Here is a 20,997-nt window from a genome sequence, read left to right on the forward strand (position 1 = left end):
ATGTCAGACAGCTGCGGCTACCACACGCCCACAAACACACGACGTGTCATTTGCCTGAATATAGCCGTGGCTGCAGAGGGGGGGTGGGTATTACCCACGATTAGCAATGCTGTGGTCTGGGTGGCTGCTATATAGCTGTGAATAAAATCAACAGCACCATCAACCAATTAGAGACTACAACACACACACATCATACATACCCTGCTCATACAAACTATTATAAATTCAAACTATGAATCATTTTCCTGGAAACAGAGAAAGACTGCAGATGGCTGGTTTGAAACTGTGTGGCTGGTTGGAGACTGTTGGCTATTTTGGCTGCTGCCTTTTTGTGAGAAACGAAATATTTACATGGACCTAGGTTTGAGAGACTTTACAATTAAATGGTTTGGATTGCAGGGAATGTGTCGGTTCCAAATCTTTCCAAAATTGTTAAGTCTGAGAAGTAGAGGACACCCAGATGTCATACTAATTTACTATGGAGGCAATGATTTGGGGAATGTCTGAGGTGTGTCCCTTACTTTAATGATAAAACAAAACATGGAAAACTAATGGAACTATTTCTTCACACCATCTTTATCTTTTTCAATCTCGCTCAAAGGCAACAATGAAAATGGACCACCAGATTTAATGGTAAAATTGAGAAATCCCCCAGAAATGTCAATAAAGCAGTTTCAGCATTCATGATAGACTGCAACCAATTATGGATTTTGAACAACAACATACAGTTCAACATGCCCAATTTCGACAGACATGACAGAGTACACCTGACCGATGAAGGAAATTCAATGTAAAAACTTTGTTAAAGGGACATTTTGGTTACAAGTAAAACTGAAAAACCTCAAAATTCATCAGCTATGGTAAGCTAAGCAACCATAACTAGCACCACCACCGTGCACTGCTAAGACTAACACCCAGGACATCAAAGATGACATCGCAAATGTCATCAATTACATCATCGATGACATCACAGATCGGGACCACTTCTTTTTGTTCACTGACATATCTATGTCAGGCGGTTTTGTTCAGTGACAATCAGAATATAGAAATTGAAAATCTTTTATATTTAGACAATAACCATCTTGTATGTTCTTAAAGTACTTTCCTTAGGGTTTGGTCTCAGTTCATTGTGTGCATATATGGGGCAATAAGCAGGCCCTTAAAACACACAATTCATTTGTATACATGATGAAACACTTTAATGTTATTGAGATTTTCTGGTGATGTTGTTTCTCTCTTCCTTACTTTAGTTTCCCTATATGTGTCTCTGATTTATATGCATTGTGGACCTTCATATGCATTGTTTGTACTAACACAAGTATGTTGTACATCTTGAATTATTAGCTATTTATTCCATGTTTAACAGTACTCAAAACTCTGATAAGGTATCATTCATTAATTTACTATCCAAAATGATCAGATCTGAAATATTGTACTTCTATGGTGCTTGCTGCAGTCATGGCCTATGTGTGTGTATGATTAGGTTCCTGTATTAACAACACCCCAATATAATGTTTTGTTTAGATGGGTACATTCTTTAATACATGAAGTAGTTCAGAATAGGTCTCTAAATCACTCCTGACTTCTTGTTACGAACATTAGAAACACAAACCCTTGCAGAGACTTTTCGTCAAAATGAATTGTATATATGATGTCATCACTGAAGACATCAATGACAGTTGTGATGTGATCTGTGATGTCTTGTGTGTTAGTATTAGCAGTGCATGGTGGTAGCATGAGTTATGGTTGCTTAACTTACCATAACTGACGAATTTCTGAGGTTTTTCGGTTTTACTTGTAACCATAACGTCCCTTTAGCAACATTTTTCATTGAATTGCATAGACTTTTATTAGTGCAACTTAACCATAACGTCCCTTTAACCAAGTTTTTCACTGAATTTCATGGGTTTTTATCAGTGCACTCTAATTTCCTACAATTTACTAATATCATACTTACCCAATACAGCAACATTTCTGTCCAATTTACAAAGTTTCACCTTAACTCTTCCATTTCCCACCTTCTAGCATTATTTTGAACACATCTATACATTTTTTGCAACTTTTTACACCGTTTTTGCATTTGTTGACGTCCACGACTGTCTGATGTCATTGCGGACTTAACGGACAGTGGCGTATGACCTCGCGCAATTGGCATGATGACGTGTCCGCAAATGCGTCTGCACTTCGCGGCCAGTTCGGAATTGCACTTTCTGCTCAACAAGAAACTTTCAAACTTAAAATGTATTCTTGCACAACTCCTACACCTATTCTCACTCATTATCCATTAACAATCTAGCAAAGAGTGCATACTTTGAAGAATATTAGCAAAACTGCTATGAGCCTTAAAAATGGCATCAGCTATTGCCATCTCTCCTCCCCAAGAGCCACCCCCACCACCGGCTGGAGGACCTACACAACAAAAGAACTGCAGTACTTCAAAAGACAATGAAGAGGACCAAGAAGATAGGGTAGAGGAAGTGTCTACCTCTAACATCCAGAGAGAATCATGGGTGTGGCAGTTCTTTACCACTGTTGGGAATGTAACAAAGGCTAAAGCCACCAAAGTGAAATGCACTTGTACTTAGTTGCAAATTACCTGGATAGTACTCCTACAGGACCACCTCCATGTGCCGCCACACCAAATCCAACCACCACGTTTCTCTCAGAAAGGCTGTTCCTTTCTTAGCAAGTACTAGACTGTCTTCCTCCACCTCATCTTCCTCAACCAATACTGTAACCACACAGCCTACTTCTGTGGGACACAAAATCCCACCAACTACCTTGCAAGTGATAAAATACACTTTTGATCCATATCTTTCAAAGATAACAGTAGTCTGTATACACTGCAACACACCTTTCTGCAGGGTGGAGCAATTTTGAAGTGCTTTTGAAGCTGTAATCAAGGAGCATGAGAAACACTGCCCCCTACTTTAGATGTAACACACGTGCAACATCTTCCCCTGTCCACTTGACCTTCCATATTACTGCTTGGTGCCTCTTCATTCATTTCCCAACCTACCGTACTTTCTGACCTCTCCTGCAAAAAAAAAACTACAACAAAGTATTCCTTTAGGACCCACATTTCACAGTTAAAAAATAGAACAAAAAAAATAATCTTAAAGACTCCATCTACTTTACATTTCTCATTAAAGAAGATAAACTCAATAAGATTTTCCAACATTTCATTATTATTTTATGTTATGCTAATGGGAATAATGTGGCATTTATTTCCCATTCCAGGGGCTAAAATAGGGGATAACATACCGGCAGCTCAAATTATTGGCCCATTTGAAGTGAGGGCGGATAACAAGGACTCCGGACCATTATCCCCTGTTCCAGCCCATGCATAGGGGGATGAAGGACATTTGCACCCCGGTTGCCAAAGCGGTAACCCAAGGTTCTAAAAACAAAGGATTTGGCTTCCTACAGCAGGACCCGCGCAGCATCCCAGTGTAGGAAGGAAAATCCTTTTCCAAGATGGCCATCCATTGCGGCCTGCAGTAGACAAAGAGAAGGAGTGAAGGCGGCAGCCGTAATAAAGCACGTAGGTGGAGTGGGAAAAAATGGAATGGAGGATGGGGAGGAAGATGACAGCAGGGACAGCTGGCCGTCAGGCAGCTTGAATTTGGGCTTGTACCATCGCTTCAAGGCCACGTTCCTACTCATCTGATTGGCTGGTTTCCCGACCCAGAGTGCTAATGTACAATTGTATATTAGAGCAAAATATAAAACGACAGAAACAATTTTCTGTACCACATACTTAATTCTAGCATGCAATAAGGACCATCATTGATGGACCTTTATAACTATCCATGGTTTCCACAGTTCCCTTTTGATGCCTGGATCATTAATACCTGAATGGCAAATGCACACCATCGCACAGGACAGCCCTTCCACCCTTTTTAATTTAAATTAGAACCGAACCACCCCTATTATTCACTGCACCCACCTGCCATGCAGCATAGCTCAGTGTCCTCTATACCCTAATATTGTAACCAATGACCAGTGCTCATGGGTTGCTACCATGGCCAGTCTCCAAATCCATGGGCATAGGCTTCGGCCATGCCACTTTCCCCAATGAGCAAATCAGAGTACACATTTGCATTTGCCGAGGACCAGACCCACTACCCAGACACCAAATGTATATCACTATTTCTTCTACTTACATTCTTGCACTTTCAAAAAATAAAACACAAGACATATTTTCAAAAACATGATTTCAGGTCCTTTCTAATGCTCATTGCACAAGTTTGTTGTGGTCTAGTCCACCACTTCAGGCTGTAACTGCAAGCGGAATATTTTTTCCATTCAAACCCACTGCATAGGCCATGTTGCATGCCCCAATAATCAAATTACACTATACATTTCTCCTTGCTGATGGCCAGGCCCATTGCCCAGACACCAATGTTATATCACTGTGGTGTGTACTTACATTTAACACTTTAAAAAAACATTGGACATGTTTGCAAAACCATGCTTTCCAGTTCTTGCTGACCCTCCTCGTGCAGATTTGCTGCAATCCCATCCAGCACTTCAGCATGTACCCACAAGCACATTTTATTTCCAAACCTATCCCAATTTTAAAAAAGTTACCACATAGCTGGTCCCTAGTAGCAATGCCCGCTTTAACCCCATTGCTGGTCCCTCGTAGTTATGGCCAGTAGCCCACTGCCCATAGCCACAGGCTATACCTCAGTCACCAAAGGTATATCACTATAACATGGACACATTTGTAAAACCATGCTTTCAGGTCCTTGTCAATGCTCCTAACATGAGTTTGCTGCAAATATGCCCATGTTTTATTTTTTCAAAAGTGTCACAATGTACGTACACAATAGTCATATAACTTAACCCTCCCTGACAAAATCCATTCAGACTTTGCACAAACATTCAAGGTCTATAATCTTTCTGAAAACTTGTGTCAAAATTTGTCAAATGGCAACAAAGTTACAAGCCATCTAAGAATATTGAGAACCCCCTCTAATGTTGCCCCTATCTTGACAAAATCTCACCAAACTTTGCAAAAACATTCTTATCTAAGTCTAAAATCTTATTGCAGACGTCCTTGCAGATTCGTCAAATGGCACCACATTTATAAGACTTTAAAATATTTTTGGGCTCCCACTGTAATTTTGTTCCCTCTTCACAAAACAGCACCACACCTTGCAGAACCATTCAGAGTCAGGTCTAGAATGAAACACAAAAACTTCATGCAGTTTTATTAAGTGGTGTCAAAGTTATAAGCCATACAAGAACTGCTATTCATCAAACCTGTAATGCAGAAATAGGTATTAATGTTCCTGAACATCTCAGATGTTCGCAAACATCATAGGACTGTCCCGGACATCCAGACCGCTCGCGGACTTCGCAGATGAAAAAAACAGCATTTCTTTGGCTTCTTATGGCCATATCCCATCCCATCCTCATCACCCCTCACCTCCCCAGAGATTGTTTCATTAGTTTGACAAGTGTAATGTTGTGCTTTTTAATATCTTTCCACCGTGATGTCTGCAGACAACGGATACTGTCTGCAAATCCAACATGGCGGGTACTTACAAAAATATGACACACCTCATGTTTTTCACCATCAAATCAGCTTAGCGCACCAATGTCTGCAGACCTCACGCCCCTCTCTGGGCCAATCAGAGGCCCGTCCTTGGACCAAACAGGTAAACTGAATCTGCAGACCGAACCCTGATATCACACATTTATTTTGACCTACTTTTTGGTTCTTTTAAAAGAAAATACTGGATGGATTTACACCAAATTTACAAAAGCATGGTTTCAGGACCAAGCGCCACTCCTGGCGCAAATGTGGTTGAAAACCGGCCAGCGGTTTGGGCTATAGATGTGAGAACAATTGTTTTTCCATTGTGTCTATGGGAAAACCACACATTCTGGGCCCCTCCTATAAGATTGCCCCCCCTTAACAAAACCTCACCAGACTTCGCAGAATCAATCTGATGGGGCCCAAAGTTTCGTGAGGATTTGTCCGGAGGGCAAAGTTATAAGCTGCCCAAAAAGTGCTCTTCCTATGGGTTGAGCAACTTAATCATAACTACAGCCTCCAGCCTCACAAGACGACATCCAGCAGAAATAGAAGCTGTGGAGTTCATCCCCTGAGTGAGTCTACAAAGCTACTCCCACTCCCAGCCTGCAGCGTGCAGTTTTGCACCCTCTCCCCACGAGGAGAGTACACGCCAAGTCCGTGATCCCTAAAATGGCCGCCGCACGAAGTGCGATGTTAATGTTTACTATGTTTGCCTAGCAACCTGTGCAGCGTTTATACTTCCTTGTCTGTGGGCACCAGAGGCGGAATCAAGTCCCACACGACAAAGGCCCACTGATCAATGTGCATTCCCTGTCCGTGCCTGTCTGTGCCGGGAGGGGCATAGGGGCCACAACGCTCACTTGTACTTGCAAAAGGTAAGATAAACTCTGCCTGCATAATCAGCACATACATATACCATATGTAAACCTAAGTACCCGCTCGGCTGCCGGCCAATGTACCAAGAACCGCTCATTCTCACAACCTTGTATTGACCCTCATCCTCTTCCAAACCCTTTCCTGAGTGCAGACTAGCACTGCCTACATGCTTCCTGACTGTGTTATGAGCTGCATCTAGTCTAGCACTGCCTACATGCTTCCTGATTGTGCAGTGATCTGCATCTAGCCTAGCACTGCTTGCACGCTTCTTGATTGTGTTATGGGCTGCATCTAGTCTAGCACTACCTACATGCTTCCTGATTGTGTTATGAGCTGCATCTAGTCTCGCACTGCCTACATGCTTCCTGGCTGTATTGTCACTTGCTTTTAGCCTAGCACTGCCTACATGCTTCCTGATTGTGTTGTGACTTGCATCTAGCCTAGCACCGCCTACATGCTTCCTGATTGTGTTGTGATCTGCATCTAGCCTAGCACTGCCTACATGCTTCCTGATTGTGTTGTCACTTGCATCTAGCCTAGCACTGCATACCCTGATTGCATTAATCTATTACTATCACCGCTCCTCCACCCGCTCACAACTGCTGTCCTGTTCTCAGCACCTCCCATATCTAGTTGCCACTGTACTCACTTAATTGATGACACACCACAAACTATTACCATATACGAGCACTCTCAACACAGACCATCCATGGCATGTCTCCAACTTACTTTCATCGCTCTTTCCATATACCTCTACCACACCCATTCCGCCACCATACCTTCCCTAAGAACTAATATGCAACTCCCAACCATCATCCCACCTTGCCTTCACACGATGCACTGCACCGAGGGCCCACACAACTTCGAGAAGTACACTTCTACATACCAGCACCCTACAACCTTATACGCAGAAATTCCTTCTTAGGATACCGCACTTCCCAACCCCTGGCTATTAAATTCAACCGCAACTCACAAACAACGACACACTCTAACACACTCAGAAACCATCACAAGAACCCTATCACCACACCTCATGACAAATCTAAACATCCTCAAGACACGCCAACACCCACCATCAAACTCAACCGTGCCCTTATAAATGCCAGATCCCTTGTTGCATACGCCCTCGAGATATCAGATCTCATCACAGCTAACACCTAGATCAACTTGCAATAACTGAAACCTGGTTACATCCAGCAGCAGGACCTGCACTTATGCTTGCAGTCCCAAAAGACTACACCATCACCAAAGCTGATAGAACATCTAGCAGAGGGGGAGGAATTACCTTCATCTCCAAAACCCAGCTATGCCTAAGAGAATTCACATCTCTCCCATTCCCTTCTGGGGAACTTATATCTGCAAAATTGCCACTCTCTTCTCAAATCACACTTATAATTCACTGATCTATAGACCTCCAGGCCCCACCTCCACATTTGAAGAAGACATTTCTAACCTACTTTCCCACAACACCAAACCTACCTATTACTACGAGACCTGAACCTAGGTTTCAAAGACCCTCTACACTCCTACGCCTTGACCGCAGAACAATCCCTACTCGAACTAGGCTTCAAACAACACCTGTCAGAACCCACCCACTGCCATGGCAGAACCCTGGACTGGGTTGCCAACCTAAACTGCAATCCGAACCTAATCTCTAATAACCCATGTGCAAGGTCCGACCATCACATTATCCACTTCCAACTAGAGTCAACTCACATCTCCCCAGTGACCACCCAGTCTCCTCCAGCTTTGACTAGGAACAACAAGGCCATCACCTTGGATTCTATCCACCCACTCATCCAACCCATAATCAATCCACCTTACACTCCTGTACTAGATCCAGAAGTGTTAGTGAACACGTTCAATAAAAACTTACAACTGGCGCTAAACCAAATCGCCCCCATCAAACCCAGAAAAGCTAAACAACCTAACCACCTCAACAACTGGTTCACACCTGAACTAAAAGCATTGAGGACAACTAAAAGAGCTACAGAATCTACCTGGCTAAAAACCCTTCACCCCACAACAAAGATCTCTTCAAGATAGCTGCCACCACTTACAAAAGAGCTATTATCAATACCAAAAGCGACACTTTTAACAACAGAATAAAAAACACCAAATCCAATGTTTAAGAACTCTTCACCATTCTCAGAGAAATGGAAGCGCCCATACTTCCCCAATCCACCTGTGTCAAATACGCCACATGGTGCGCCAAAATCCAAAAGGCACTATTAGACAAAATAACCCTACTCCAAACAAAAATAGAAGCCAAAAGACTCCTCCTAACCACCAAAGGTACAAACACCAACCAGACCCACCAACTTCAACCCAACAACGCAGAACTCTTCGCATTTGCCCCGGTCACCACCGCTCAGGTTGAAGCAATAATTACCAGCCTCAAACCTTCAAAATGTCAAGGGGACATTTGTCACGCATCCTTCATTAAAGAAGGAGTTAAAGACTTTGCCCCATTCATCACAACGCTCATTAACACTTCCTTCGCAACATGCACTATACCCAAGAATCTGAAAGACGCCTGGGTCAAACCACTGCTAAAAAAAAACACTCTAGATCCAAACATTCCCACTAACTACCAGCCCATCACCACCGTCCCATTCCTGATAAAAATCCTAGATAAAGCAGCATTTATCGAAATCCAGAACCACCTCGAAATCTAATAACCTTCTGGGCCTCTGCCAATCTGGCTTCAGACCTAGACACGGCACTGAGACAGCCCTTCTAGATCTGAAAATCCAAATGGAGGAGTCTAAAGACAAAGGCCATCCCTCCCTCCTCCTAATTCTTGATCTCTCTGCGGCCTTCGACCTGGTCGACCAAAACATCCTAACCGCACTTCTAACCACCTCTGCCTCCTTCTCACTCAATGCAGCCAAATGGATCCAGTCCTTCCTATCTGAAAGATCTATGAGGGTCTTCTCAGACAACGCATCTGTAGAACCCGCACCTATCACGTGCGGAGTTCCCCAAGGTTCTTGCGTCCCCCCCACCCTCTACAACATCTTTACTAAAATGTTATTTGACCTCCTTGATGACATGAATGTCCTCTACATCAACTACGCTGATGATACACAGATCCTCATCACGCTCACAGGGTCACATGAAAAAGACTCAGCCCTTCTCAATGAAATTTACAGCAAGATCCAAGACTGGATGGCTAAGCAGGGGCTTTGTCTAAACGATGACAAAACCGAGCTCTTACTCATCAGCTCTAAACAACGTTCCAATAAACTGGACCCAAAATATAACTCATTCAACATCGATGGAACCCATATTAAGGTCTCCAATAATGCCAAAACACTCAGTGTCTACGTAGACTCCACCCTGACACTATCAAAACAGGTCAACGCCACTGCTTCCGCCTCGGCCTACACCACTAAACTTATAACAGCCTGCAGACCTTTTCTATCTACTCACTGTTGTATCATCCTGGCAAGAGCCCTGATACTCTCCAAACTTGACTACTGCAACTCACTATACCTAGGCACTAGCAAGCAAAATACCCACAAACTTCAAATCTTACAAAATAACGCCCTTAGGGCAGCCCTCAACATCCCACGCACGGACCACATCACCCACGCAAAACAGACTGCCAACTGGCTCCCCATAAAAGACAGAATTACCTCCAGAACCCTCATGATCACACACAAATGCCTTAACAACACTGCTCCAAAATACCTGGTCGACAAATTCGGCACCAGGACATCCTCCAGACCCACTAGAACCAACTACGCGCACTGCCTCAACATTCCCAAATACAGACTCCAGCAATCAGGCGGCACTAGCTTCCCAGTCTTAGCGGCAAAAACATGGAATTCCATGCCGCCATCACTGAGAGATGAACACCACTTCCCCGCCTTCCGCTTCAAAGTCAAAGCATGGCTTTTCTCCGCAATCTCTTGCACATAACCTCATACCCACTTCTTCCACTTTCAACTTGTATATACTTGTATATTGTTCAAATCCCAGCCTGGGATAAGTGTTCTGACTACTCAATCTTGTAAAATGACTTTAACACTGCATCCTAATCCTACCTGTAACCAACATCACCAACCTTACCTATGCACCTCTGTATATGTTACATTATATAACTGTACATTTCGGTAATTATGTAACTTCACATATATGTAACCTTTACTCAAGACCAAGCGCCTAGCTACCCCTGGGTTCAGTGCACAGCATAAGCAAATAAGCTAGTGGCCGTGTAGTTATGGTTAAGTTGCTGTTTCCATAGAAAGAGCACTTTTGGGTGGCCTATAACTCTGTTCCCCCTGGACGAATCATCACCAAACTTTGCAAATAAAGTATATGGGCCACTTAGAATATTTTTACAAAGTTTGGTGAGGTTTGGTTCAGAGGGGACAAAGTTATTGGGGGCGTCCCAAAACGTCTTTTTTTCCCATAGACTGAATGGGGGAAAAACGTTGCTCACGTCTACAGCCAAAAACCGCTGGATGGGTTTTCACCAAATTTGCGGCAGGAGCAGCGGCTTGGTCCCGAAAGCATGCTTTTGTAAATTTGGTGAAAACCCGTCCAGCAGTTTTTAAAAAAATGACCAAAAAGTATGTAAAAAAAAATTTGTGATATCTATGTTCGGTCTGCGGACACTTTTCCCTGTTCGCTCCGCGGACAGTGTCCTGGTTGGTCAAACGGCTTCGTCATGTCCACGGACATACGACGTGTCTGCCGATTGGATGGTGAAGAGCGTGAAGTGCGTCAGATTTTTGGAAATGCCCGCCATCTTATATCCGCGGACATCCGCGGACAGCGCGGTGTCAAATGGTGGGGAAGTACAATTTTGGCAAGTGTGTTGGTCTGTAAGACTGTTAGGGGATAGTGAGGGGGAAAGAGATGGTTTGAATATTGTATATATTTACGTGGTAGGCACCGCTGTTGTGTTCGTTGTGTCCGCAGACAGTAGCGCTGTCCCTGATGTCTGCAATCGTCCCATATGGGGATGTCCTAAGGGCACTAAACCTGTCCCAACTGTTTGCAGGCAAGTTGAAACTGTTCTAAGAACACACGCCGTGTCCGGCATGTCCGCAAATAAATGAAAATGGATGTGTCCTGAGGACACTTTACCTGTCCGTATTGTTCGCAGGCAAGTTGAAACTGTTCTAAGAACACACACCGTGTCCGGAATGTCCGCAAATAAATGAAAATGGAGGTGTCCTGAGGACACTTTACCTGTCAGTATTGTTTGCAGGCAAGTTGAAACTGTTCTGAGAACAAACGCCATGTCCGGGATGTCCGCAAATAAATGAAAATGAAGGTGTCCTGAGGACACTATACCTGTCCGTACTGTTCGCAGGCAAGTTGAAACTGTTCTAAGAACACACGCCGTGTCTGGGATGTCCGTAAATACATGAAAATGGAGGTGTCCTGAGGACACTATACCTGTCCTTACTGTTCGCGGGCAAGTTGAAACTGTTCTAAGGACACCCAAGGTGTCCGCGGACATTAAAAATGCCATGAGGCCTAGTTAAAAATGTTTGATTCTATGGGTGTGATCATAGTTAAAAATGTTTGATTGTATGGGTGTGATCTATGGGTGTGATATGCTGCAGTGGTTGCTGCCAGGGCCTAGAGTCTTGGGTGCATGGTCGAAGGCCATGCACCCAAGACTCTAGGCCCTGGCGGCAACCACCACAGCATATCACACCCATCGATCACACCCATAGAATCAAACATGGGTGTGATGTATGGGTGTGATATGTTTTGGAGTTGTGGCCAGAGTGTACCCAAGACCGAAGTTATAAGTACTGAAGTTGTAAGCTACTATGGGTGTGATATGTTATGGTGGTTGTGGCAGGGTGCATGGGTGAAGGCTGTAGGCTGTATACTCAATAGATCACACTTAGAGATTTGATTATCTTTCAAAGGGTTTCAATTATACTTACTGCATGATTTGTTGACATTCGATACATTTTTTACATGAGTTTGGTACCTGGAGTAAGTATTTTTTTTCAAGTTCTGTGATAAAAGAAAAGAGCATGTTAGTGTATGTATTCTATAAAGACTTATTACATTTCATAATAGATATTTGAGCTTTTTTTTTTACCCTCATATTTGGTTTACAAACCAGTGTACTGTGCATTTTGCTCAGTTTCTGTTTTTGTTTTTGAATTCATTGGGTCTGTGGGAAATAAAATCCTTGTCGATTAAAAAACCCTTTTTTGTTATGCTCCAGTCTATTTGTTTGTTTCCTTTCAGTGTATACTTCTTGTTTCTGGTTAATGTTCTATCTGAAGGATTGTTGCAGATTTCTGAAGCAGTTACATACCTGTTGGCGTATTCTGTCTATTTTCTGTTACAATTTATTGGTATTTGTTTATCTCTTTGGTTGTTATACAATCTTGGGCTAGTTAGATACCTGTTGGCATATTCTAACAGTTTATAGTTTTTTCATTGAATTTTTTTTTAATGTTGAAGTACAGATTAGTTATTAAATTTTGGTTTTAAGAAGATTAAAAAAGCGTTTGTAAGATTTGTTGGTAATCTCTACTTTAGAGTAACCATCCACATTTTTGTTGCAGATTTCTGAAGTAGTTAGATACCTGATGGCGTATTCTAACTCTAATTATTTTTTTTTTTTTAATTTAGTGGTATTGATTTATCTGTTTGGTTGTTATCGAATCTTTGGGTATTAGGATACCTGTTGGCGTATTCTAACAGTTTATAGTTTTCTAATTGAAGTTTTGTTAATGTTTAAGTACAGATTAGTTATTAATTTTCAGTTTTAAGAAGATTAAAAAAGCGTTTGTAAGATTTGCTGGTAATCTCTACTTGAGAGTAACCATCCACATTTTTGTTGCAGATTTCTGAAGCAGTTAGATACCTGATGGTGTATTCTAACTGTAATTATTATTTGTTTTTAATTTAGAGGTATTGATTCATCTGTTTGGTTGTTATAGAATCTTTGGGTATTAGGATACCTGTTGGCGTATTCTAACAGTTTATAGTTTTCTAATTGAAGTTTTGTTAATGTTTAAGTACAGATTAGTTATTAAATTTTGGCTTTAAAAAGATTAAATAAGCGTTTGTAAGATGTGCTGGTAATCTTTGCTTTAGAGTAATGGTACTATCATTACATTCGAACTATCCACATTTCTTTTTTATATATGCAGTGTAGTGACCTGCATTGGTTGTGGCTCCCTGCGTGGTAGCTTATACCTATTATTGTGAAGGTTTTTCTACCAAGTGATACTTGACCATGTTTGAATCCAGTCAGCTTGCAGTTGTTTTTGGTACCATCTGCATTGTAACATAGAAGCATTAGTATTAAAGGAATTGTTCGGTCAACATTTTTTATTGTCCCTACGGGTCGGCCATGTGTTTTTAAGCCTAAATCGCACGATTTTAGAAAAATTTCCTACGGACCTTACCCGAGTTTTCGTCCATTAAACGCATGCGAAAACAGGCACCAGGGCGCTGCCATTTTGTGATAATCCTATCACTTGCCCCATCGCCCTGGCTGACCTGCTTTTGCGGCACTAAATCATAACCCCCGCCCCTGAGCTTGACATTATCAAAACATTCATATTCCCCGCCTCTCTCCGTGACGTTACTGTGCTGCGTAGGCAAACGCGCCCAGTCGTCTTCTACGCGACTTCACACAGAACCTGGAAACCAACACAGATCAACTCACAACACAGCGCGCCATAATTTGGAATATGAAACTGTACTTTAAAATCAAACAGCAACACGGTACATTTGGTAAAGTACATTTATTTGACATTAAGGGGCCGATTCATGGAACAACCGTGCGCCGAAGATCTTGGCGAAAGCAGGCGCAAGCAGGCGCAAGCATGAAAGAACAGGCGCACGCGCACGCGTGCGATTCATGGAAGTCCCTGCGCGTGTTTTCCTTGGGATTTGCGCGAAACCCGACCGTGGCGCACACGGGCGCACACGTCATTGCAACAGCTCAAACGCCGTGCGCGACGCACACATGGAAAGCGCACAACGTCCACGCACACACCAAAAAGGGGGCGGGGCACAGAGCAAAACAAGTGGCATGGGGAACAACCCGTGAAAAAGAAGGCGTAACTGGGGAAGTACTGCTAGGAAGTACACGGAACGCCCACACACACGCAAACCACACGTATTCATGGAATCGAATAGGGCAAACCCATGCACGGGCAAAGACACGCACAGGCCTGAACACGTCCGCCACACGAAGGCAGGCGGTAGCATCCCTGCGCTTTACAAAAGTGTGCGCAAACAAAAAGCACGTATATACAGCTATGATGAATGTCCCATACTGTGGCCCACTAGGTGGATGACGTGCACGCAACACACAGGCACCCCATAAAAATAAGAAAAAGAGACAAGCGCCCCCCAGTAGTCCACGTGCGTGCAAAAATGACACACGTACGGTGTGGCAGCCAGGATCCCAAAAAAAACGTACGCGATCAACAGGCAGGCCAGTATGGCAGTAAAAAAAAAGGGGTACGTGACAAACACGGACACCTGCTGTGTGAAAAATAGCGTGTGCGTGTATTTCGGGGGTGCACAGGAAGTTTCACATGCAATAGGCCCTGTGTGAGTGGGGTACGTGTAGTACTGGGGTTCGGGGGAAGTTTTACATGCAAAAGGGCCCTGTGCGAGTGGGGTACGTGTATTACTGGGGTGCGCGGGAAGTTTCACAAGCGATTGGCCCTGTGCGAGTGGGGTACGTGTATTCCTGGGGTTCGCTGGAAGTTTCACACGCGATTGGCCCTGTGCGAGTGGGGTACGTGTATTACTGGAGTGCGCGGGAAGTTTCACACGCGAAAGGGCCCTGTGCGAGTGGGGTACGTGTATTACTGGGGTGCGCAACAAAGTTTTACACGCGATTGGCCCTTTGCGAGTGGGGTACGTGTATTCCTGGGGTTCGCAGGAAGTTTCACACGCGATTGGCCCTGTGCGAGTGGGGTACGTGTATTACTGGGGTTCGCGGGAAGTTTTACACGCGATTCGCCCTGTGCGAGTGGGGTACGTGTATTACTGGGGTTCCCGGGTAGTTTCACACACGATTGGCCCTGGGCGAGCGGGATACCACTCACCGTCTGCCTTGTGTGCAGAAGAACGTGTAGCCAACACCCACCTGCTGTGAAGTAATAGCGTGTGAACCCCAACGGCTGGAAAACACACGTACGCACTACATGAAAAGCACGTGCAGAGCAATGGAAAGCCACGTGGGATCTTCAACCCATGCCAGGGCAACGCCCGTGCGCAATACGCCACAAATGCGCTTACGCGCTATGTGCCTTTGGTCCAATGAAATCGCGTACATGTGCGCGATACGTCACAGACGCGCTTACGCGCTAAGGGCCTTTGGTCCAATGAAATCGCGTATGTGTGCTGACGCGCTTACGTGCTAAGGGCCTTTCCTCAGATTTCACACTGACGTGCACTTTTTTCACGTGCCAATTCACTCCGTATCAAGCTGGCCACGCGTACACACACGGAAGACCACGCTCCTGCCCTGAAGGCCATTTTCCTGCCCCCCAGAGCCCCGAGCACGCTCCCACCTGCCATTTGCTGCTGCCTGACTGCCTGCTGCCCACGTGCCCTGCTATTTGGTGCCTGCACGTCAGCCAGGGTTCCAGTTGCTGTGCCCACCCCTGCTGGAACAGAAGACTCCCGACTGGGATACCATCGCTCTGCAGCCCAGCCCCAGGACCCAGTTGCCCACCCACGCCTGCCTCGGGGGTCACCATGTCGGGGCAAACATCATCTGAGACCACTGCCGACCCCCAGCCAGAGAGGCAGAGGGCCACCAGCTTCAGTGTGAAGGAAGTTGGTGTCCTGGTGGAGCATGTCCTGGGGCATTATGATGCCCTCTTCGGAACATCACGTGCCAACAAGGAAGGACGGGAGAGGATCTGGGACGACGTAGTGGTTGCCATCAACGCAGAGGGGGTGGCAACCTGCGACATCAAGCACGCCAAGAAGCGCTGGGTGGACTTCAGGTCCAGGACCCTCCACAAGGCCGGCGCCTCGCGGAGGGGGGCCTGGTCAGCATGAGTGACATCCAGATGAGGGTCCTGGAACACGTATGCCCAGTGCTCCACGCCCAGATCCTTCAGAGGAAGACCCGTCTGGAGTTGATCGGTAAGTGGCCAAGCATTGGTGTGCGGACAGGGCATGTTGCAGTGTGCTGGTAGTCTGATACTTGCCTGTATGTGTGACATGGGCCATGTATGGATGTGTGTGTGCAGGGACATCATGGTCATGCATGTGAGACCAGTAATGTGCGAACCACATGGTTGGTGCATGAGTTCCAATGCTTTATGGGGAGCTGTATGGCAAATGCAGAAATGAAAGCATGCCAGTGTCTGTTCTTGCACATGGTGGGGGTGTGAGGGATGGATGCTGCTGTCATGTACATGTATGGTGCACATGTGTGTGTGTCTGAGAAGTGTGTCTGTGACTTCGATACGCCATGGATTCATGACACATGTCTGTGATGATGTGTAGATTCACTCATGCAGTGCGGTCACCGTTGTATGCACTGTGTCTATCCACTGTGTCTGTGGTGTAAAGGCATGATGCATGACGCTCCAGTGATATGTGTGCATGGGATCAGTGTGAGCCAGGATGCATGTGAGGTTGAAGGCAACATTTTGATTAATAGAGGCCCTTGTACATGGATGCTGATGTTGATTGCAGGTGCCATGCCTGTTTATGCATGTGTGTTGTGTGCATTCACCCATGTGTTGTGGAGGGACAGGATGGAAGTGACGTTAGACACTGCCACTCATGTGTTATTGCTTCCTGTCTAGGGGAATATTGTACTGTACCCTGATGCTTGTGTTCTATGTCTCCCTCTACGCACCGTCAAGTGAAGAAGAGGGCGGAGACGGCGCTGTGGAGCCAAGCGGCAGGGATGCCTCCACGGGGCGGCGACGCAAGGCCCAGACACCCTCCCAGGACTTGCCATCATCCGGGAGCGAGGGGGCTGGTGCCGCGTCTGCCACTACGGCTGTGGTGGAAGGGCAGGCTGAGCCCCCACAGGGGCTTGCAATGGCAGAAAACGGTCCGGAGACATCCAGGTTGGTGGTCTCCACAGAGGAGGAGCCCGCTACTGAGCCGCACATGTGGCCTGGTGGGGGTAGTACCACTGGTGCAAGTGGTGCAGTCCAGGGCCAGGGTCAGGAGGCAGAACAGGTCACCGCGGAGGGGCCTGTGCATGTCCCTGTCCTTGACCCTGTGACTGCACCACCATGCACCAGCAGGGAGGCCCCATCCCAGGCCCATCCGCAGGTAGGGGAGAGTGCCATGTCATCTGCCTCTCCACTACCTGCGGACGAGGGGTCCCATGAACGTATGGGCTCCGTCCTGATTGGTGTCGCGTTGCGCACGCGTGACATTCGTGATGAAGTGCGTTCTTCCTGGGCAGAGAACGCACGCCATCACGAAGAGCAGCGTTGCGACGTGGCACTGTTGTTAGGGGCCCTGGTTGGTGGGTTCCTACATGTGACGCGCACTCTGGCAGACCTCTCCTCCTCTGTGGAGACTATGCGCCAGTCGTTCTCCCTGCCATCTTCCGGCCCAGATTCCACCAGGGCCCCCTGTGGACCTGGCCTGACCAACACAGCCAACTTGGTGGAGATTCCATCCCTGCCATAGTCGGGAGTCGGCGGTCCAGCAGGGGTGGACACCACAACTGGAGACCAGCTGATGGAGGATGTGCAGGCATCATCGGACAGGGCACATGGACAGCAGCAGCAGGAGCAGGCTCTAGGTGGGAACAATGATGGCTCGGGGCCATTGACATCAGGGGCGCAGGCATCGGCCAGAGGGCAGGAGGACCCTGGAATGGATGTGTCTTCCGTGTGGCTGCGGTTGGACCAGCGTATAGGTGTCGAGCAGCGGCGGGCAGAAGAGGCACGGCTCACCATGGTCAGGGCGGAGTTCTCCATGCGTCGGGCATTGAGGCGGGCAGAGTGCCTCGAGGCGACTCGCAGGGAGTTGGAACAGGCCATGAGTACCTCCCTGCGAGACCTCAGGGCCAGGGCAGTGGCCCGCGTCCGGACATCGACATGGAGTTCGATGATGCCCTGGCCCGGGTCACCACAGAGTGAGCCGCAGGACTTGCCCGCCGCCATTGTATATAGTTAGATAGTGTTAGATTTCCTTTCCTTTTTTTTTTTATTTTGGTTGCGCTTGGACAATGCACCACATTTTTGTATATAGTTTTTTATTAGGTAGTATTTTTGGTAGGTTTCATTTCATCAGTTGGGCTCCTGGACCCTGGATTGTTCATTTGTACATAGTTCACCATTGGATTATTCTAATTTATTTTATTTTCACTTTGCAGCAATGGATTTCACTTTCTTCTTTCCCTTGGATTTGCTTTGTTGGACTGTGACTTTGGACACCATTTATTTTGGATTTCTTTGGATTATGATTTCTTGTTTTTTATTCTTTTACGGACATGCAGCATTTCTTTAATTATTCCCATTGTTGTGTGTTTTTTTTAATTACATTCTTGTTGTGTTTAATAAAAAAATGTCTTCATACTTCGATGTGTGGTATTATCTCATTGGTTTCATGCATGTCATGATATGGGTTTTCACATTCACTTGCAACCATTGTGTGTGTGTGACGGACATGTGTTCATTTACATACTTGCCTTTGGGGTTGTATCATGTAATTGGCTTTCCTATGTGGGTGGATGCAATACTTGGTTGGGTCTTTGGGCTGGGGAGGCTGGCCATAAGGGCCATGATTGAGGATCGTCATGACGTGGGGGCAGGAGGACATGAGTGGGACAAGAGTGGGGGCCTGCTGGCAGGTGCCCTGCTCTGCTGGGGGGTAGGGGTGCAGGGGGACATGAGTGGGGGCCTGCTGGCAGGTGCCTGCACTGCTGGGGAGTGGGGGTGCAGGGGGACATGAGTGGGACATGAGTGGGGGCCTGCTGGCAGGTGCCCTGCACTGCTGGGAGAGTGGGGTGCAGGGGGACATGAGTGGGTCATGAGTGGGGGCCTTGGCAGAAAATCCAGGGCTGTTTCACTGTCCATCGCTGGCTAGCCTGAATTGTTTGCCTTCGAATGTACTTGCTAGAGACAATTGTTCAATTTTCCAAGCATCACTAATGGCCGGAAATAGATAATCACGTTGGTATCTGTAGTACTGCGTTTTAGAAAGGAAATGGAGTCCCACAAACTGAAAGAAAGACTTTAACTTTCTAAAGCTGGAGCCACTAACAAGTGATGCAGCTGCACACAGTAGATTGCCTGCTGGCAGTTTCCCCAGCATCGGTTGTGCAGACCATGAGAACGTATGATTTAATCTACAGGCGGCATGTATTGTGACGTTACTGCCTTGTTTTCGACGAGTCACATGAATCAATGGCTTCCGACATACTTTCCCTCTGACGGAATGGCCACATTTCAGCATACTTATAACATCCATCAAACAACTGCCGAATACTATGTATTTGCCCTCTTTGATTAGACTGTCATCCGGCATCACACTTGTTTCGGACTGCATCGTTGAGGACATATCAGCAGCATTGAAAGAAATATGGCCGATATCAGGTTCTGATGTGTCGGTGAATGCTGCTGCTGGTTCATTCTCTGTCATTTCAACATCTGCTACTTCAACATTGTTGGGAGAACACAACAATGTCGACAGCTGTTTTGGTGGCACTTTTTTGGCGGGTGTAGATTGTGTGAATTGATCTGTGACTACTTCAGAGCTATCTTCAATACATTCAGTATCATCTTCTTGTGGTGTTGCAGTCGAACTGTAGCAATGGTCCATTAGAACTTTGCTGGATTCTCCGGACACATTCATTTCATGTTCTGGCCATTGGATATGAGCATCTCTAGTCTCAACATGCGGCGTCTGAATTAATAGTTCCTCAATAGTGTAAATGGTCTGGCAAGTAACTGTCATGATGCCCGCTCCCGGGGAGCCGGTTCAAGCCCTGTGTCCCCGAAAGCGGACATCCAGTCCCCAAGGAAGGACCCAGCAACCCCATATAGGGGCCCTTTGGACAGTGTCCTAGCGCCTATGGCGCCAGGCTCATAAAAGACACCAGTCCTGGCGCCATAGGCGCCAGGCTCATTATGGGAGTGCTTGGGTTCACTTACCTGAGCAGACCATGCTGCAGGATCCCGGCCTCCTTGAGGCCTGAATGGAACTACTTTACCTGTGGGACTAATTTACCATCCGGGCGTGGTCGGGGAAGGATACATACCTGATTGGAGGGAGGATACATACCTGGAACTTCTTCCAAGGCTATTTAAACCCCACCCAAACAGCCACACGTGCTTCGCGTTGGTCTGCATCTAGCAGCTGGACGCTCACCGTGTCTGCTCCTGCATCCTGACTTCTGCCACGCCTGCCAGCATCCTGGATCACCTGCAAAGGAAGAGAAGAAGAGAACAGAAGAAGGAAAAGTCCTTACCTGCTAAATCGCATCTCAGAGACATCTCGCCGTCAATCCTGAAAAGGAAGACTTTTATTTAAAAGCTCATTGCGTTGATCGCTGCAGCGCCGCATTCCACTCACCTTTACAGGGCGCCTCCATGTTCAGCAGCGATCATCCGGATTTG

Source organism: Ambystoma mexicanum, chromosome 6p, assembly GCF_040938575.1.
Source record: "Ambystoma mexicanum isolate Mex_15411 chromosome 6p, UKY_AmexF1_1, whole genome shotgun sequence".
NCBI classification, from domain to species: domain Eukaryota; kingdom Metazoa; phylum Chordata; class Amphibia; order Caudata; family Ambystomatidae; genus Ambystoma; species Ambystoma mexicanum.